General features: G+C 43.2%; 1 pseudogene; it reads right to left on the bottom strand.

Moving 5' to 3' along the window:
- Window positions 1-378: 378 nt before the first annotated feature.
- LOC101425571 (akirin-1 pseudogene) lies at window positions 379-2,463 on the bottom strand (annotated as a pseudogene).
- Between the last annotated feature and the right edge of the window lie 2,090 nt (window positions 2,464-4,553).

Here is a 4,553-nt window from a genome sequence, read left to right as displayed (position 1 = left end):
CACAAACATTGATGATCTTCTGTTGACCAAGCAAATGTTTTTAACCATAATTGTCGTGCATCAAATTCACAGCCAGAATCCCCAAGATCAAAAAATTTGCACAATACAAATAATAACTTAAAATACGCATACACACACACACACACACACACACTTCTTCCAGAACCGTGCTTGGGGACACTCCATTTGTTGAGTGCCACTGAAGGCATATTTTGCTAAACTGCTGCTCTAGGTTTCTTGTTTGGAAAATATATCACAGCAGGGCACAGCTGTTTATTGGATGAGCAGGAAAGAAAGATATGCTTGTGGCAACCAGAAAGTTTCCAGGTCTTTTAGGTTGTATAAAATGGACCTGCAGGAACCGTTATGTGTTCTCAGGATGCAAAGTTGGAGCTGAAATGTGATATCAAACCAGTTGCAAAAAGTGTGCAGCAGCCATCTCTTGAGGTCAAACCTGGTACTCAGATATTCAAGAAACCTTCAGGACATGTAGCTTGTTGGCTTTGTCCCATATCGTCGCATAATCTGATCATGTGTGAATTTCACAAAAGAGTCATACTGTTCTGCTAGTTTGGTATTGAGGATTTGCTCATACTCCTCCCCAATTTTTTAAAGATTTATTTATTTATTTCTCTTCCCTCCCCGCCCCCACCCGGTTGTTTGTTCTGTGTGTCTATTTGCTGCGTCTTCTTTGTCCGCTTCTGCTGTTGTGAGCAGCACGGGAATCTGTGTTTCTTTTTGTTGCATCATCTCTCTGTGTGTGCGGCACCATTCCTGGGCAGGCTGCACTTTCTTTCCCACCGGGGGCTCTCCTTATGGGGCCCACTCCTTGCCCCTGGGGCTCCACTATGCGGGGGACACCCCTGCGTGGCAAGGCAGGCCACACGGGTCAAGGAGGCCCTGGGTTTGAACCGCGGGCCTCCCGTGTGGTAGACCGACGCCCTAAGCACTGGGCCAAGTCCGCCGCCCACTCCTCCCGAATTTTATCTTCATAGTTTTTTAAGAGAGCTCACATATGATTCCAACTGGACGGAAAGTAAAGGTGGGCTGGTCCTTCATCCAGGAGGAACCTGGAGAACTAGGTGCTGTGCATGCTGAGGAGTGAGGATGATTTTCCTAAGTACAAGATTCACGCTGATTAAGAACAACTTCTAAGTGTCTCCCCCTCTGGTAACGACTATATTCTTGTTTTATGTTCTTAGAAATCGGCTCCGGAGGCGGAAGGCGTCTCTCGCGCCGGGCGGGGCGGTCTGCTGCAGAGTCGGCGCTGGAATCTGTGTCTGGAGCGGCACCGGCGGCTCGGCGTCCGGGGGCCCAAGGCCCGGAGTGGGGCGGGACGAGGGGGCGCAGCGCCGCCGCTTCGGGGGCCGGGGCTCAGCAGCGCCGCCTGGAACTCCACGGGCCGCGTCAACGTCGCCCCGCACGCCGTGCCGCTGAGGGGCCAGCGGCCAGGGGCCAGCGGCCAGGGGCCAGCGGCCAGGGGCCAGCGGCCAGCGGCCAGCGGCCAGCGGCCAGCGGCCAGGGGCCAGCGGCCAGGGGCGGCCGCGGCGCTTACTGCGGCCTGACCTCCGCTCCTCAGCAGGGCTCGCAGGCCGAGCCGGCTCCAGTGGCGCCTCCAGCACCCGGCGGCGGCGCCGGCCCCAGGATATCCTTTCCGAATTGGCTTACCAACCCCAAGACCCCCTGACCTCAACCAGATGGCGAGCCTCAGGGCCCTCCAGCGTGTCTTAAGTGTACTGCGAGATGGCAGTGGCTGACTAGCGCATGTGTGGGCGGATGCTGCCATCTCCTGGTAGATGTCTCTAAGTGCTCCGTGATAGACGCTGCAAGCACTGGGCGTTTTATCTGGCTCCTCAGCGACCTGACTTGCTTTGGGAAGAGAACTAAGCGATTTAAAGACAGGATAATTTTTAAACAGTTATAAATTAAAAAAAAAAAACAACACAACACAACCGGATGTATTCTGGGGTAAGATGTGTTTATCTATTTATTTTTAAAATATATTTTTTATTGTAGTATATCATTCATACATGAACATGCATAAACAATAAGTGCATGGTAAAGGTTGTGAACTTACAAAATAAACATGCAAAACATCAAAAACGGGTCCTGTACATCACCCCTCCACTAACACCTTGCACTGTTGTGAAACATTTGTTACGAACTATGCAAGAGCATTGTGTAAATATTACTAACTATAGTCCCTATCTTATATTTGGTGTGTTTTTCCCCCAACCCACCCTACTTTAAAAAAATATGTATTTTTTATTACAGAGATTGTGAACTTACAAAACAAACATGCAGATGTTTAGACTTCCCATTCAACACCCCTTCATCAACACACCCACACTGTGGTGGAATATTTGTTACAGTTTATGAGCTAATATCATCAGATTATTTCCACCAATCATGGCCCATATCATACATTTTGCACACCTTTTCCATACCTCCCATTATCGACATAGTACGTCTTTGGCATTGATGCAAGAATATTACAGGATTGCTGTTAACCACTATCCATAGGTCACACCAATTGTATTTTCCCCCTGCTTCTTCACATTCCCACCACCCAGCAATAGTGATGTATATCCTCTCCAGTTCACAGAAGGGCACTCTTGCATCTGTACCATAAACCACAATTCTCATCAACCTCTGGGTTCCCTGTGTTATTCAGTCCTTAGATTATTCTCTAGCTTTCTTTCAATTGATATTTAGTTCCCAAGACTACTTTTTCAGCCACAATCCCATTTGTAAACCAGCTGCTTCTCCTTATAAAGTGTTACCATCAACTCTATCCATTTCCACACTTTTACAATCAAGTTAATTAAAACTTCTACACACATTAAGCATCAGTAGTTCTTCTCAACCCTCCTTTATCTCCTAATAACATATTATACTATAGGTTTTGACTCCATGCATTTATTTTTCGTATTTAGTTCATATTAATGAGATCATGTAATATTTGTCCTTTTGTGTTTGGCTTACTTTGCTTAGCATAATGTCTTCAAGGTTCATTCATATTATCATATGTGTCCCAATTTCATTTCTTCTTACTGAAGCATAGTATTCCATCCTATGTATATACCACATTTTATTTATCCATTCTTTGGTTGATGGACACTTGGGTTGTTTCCATCTTTTGGCAATTGTGAATAATGCTGTGATGAACATTAGTGTGCAGATGTCTGTTTTCATGTCATAGTTTTTAGTTCTACTGGATATATTCCTAGTAGAGAAGTTGTTGGATCATATGGCAGTTCTATATTTAGCTTCCTGAAGAATGCCCAACTATATCCCACCAACAGTGAAGGAGTATTCCTATTTCTCCACATTCTCTCCGGCACTTATTGTTGTCTGTTTTTTTAAAATAATGGCCATTCTATGTGGTGTTAGATGATATCTCATTTTTGTTTTGATTTTCATTTCCCTAATAGCTAGTGATATGGAACATTTTTTCCATGTGCTTTTTGGCTATTTCCATTTCTTCTTTGGAAAAGTGTCTATTTAAGTCTTGGCCCATTTTTAAATTGGATTGCTTGCTCTTTTATTGTTGAGTTGTATGACCTCTTTATATAGAATGGAAATTAAACTCTTATTGGATATGTGGTTTCCAAATATTTTCTACCATTGAGTGGGCTGCCTTTTCACCTTCTTGATTAAGTCCTTTGAATCACAGAAGTGTTTGTTTGAGGAGGTCTCATTTATCCATGCTTTCTTTCATTGCTTGTGTAAGGTTTAAGAATCCACCATCTACCACCAGGTCTTGAAAATGTTTCTCTACATTTTCTTCTAGGAGCTTTATGGTTCTTGCTTTTATGTTTAGGTCTTTGAGCCATTTTGACTTAATTTTTGTATAAGGTGTGAGATAGGGGTCTTCTTTCTTTCTTTTGGCTATGGATATCCAGTTCTCCCAGCACCATTTGTTGAATCCACTGTTCTGCCCCAGCTGGGTGGGTTTAACAGACTTGTCAAAAATCACTTGGTCATAGATGTGAGGGTCTGTTTCTGAACGATCAGTTTGATTCCATTGGTCTATATGCCTATCTTTATGCCAATACCATGCTGTTTTTACCACCGTAGCTAGATAATAAGATTTAAAGTCTGGAAGTAAGAGTCCTTCAACTTTGCTTTTCCTTTTTAAGATGTTTTTGGCTATTCAGGGCCTTTAACTCTTCCAGATAAATTAGATAATTGTGCTTTCCATCTGTTTAAAAAATGCTGGTGGAATTTTACTGAGATTGCATTGAATCTGTATATCAATTTGGGTAGAATTGTCATCTTAATGATATTCAGTCTTCCAATCCATGAGCATGGAATGTTCTTCCAATTATTTAGGTCTTTTTAAAATTTCTTTTAGCAATGCATTGTAGTTTTCTGAATACAAGTGCTTTACATCCTTGGTTAAGTTTATTTCTAAATATTTGATTCTTTTAGTTGCTTTTGTAAATAGATTTTCCCCCCTGACTTCCTCCTTAGATTGTGCATTACAATTGTATAGAAACACCACTGATTTTTGCATATTGATCTTGTATCCTGACACTCTACTGAAATCG

This window comes from Dasypus novemcinctus, chromosome 18 (assembly GCF_030445035.2).
Source record: "Dasypus novemcinctus isolate mDasNov1 chromosome 18, mDasNov1.1.hap2, whole genome shotgun sequence".
Lineage (NCBI taxonomy): Eukaryota > Metazoa > Chordata > Mammalia > Cingulata > Dasypodidae > Dasypus > Dasypus novemcinctus.
This window is presented reverse-complemented; position numbering and strand designations above follow the sequence as displayed.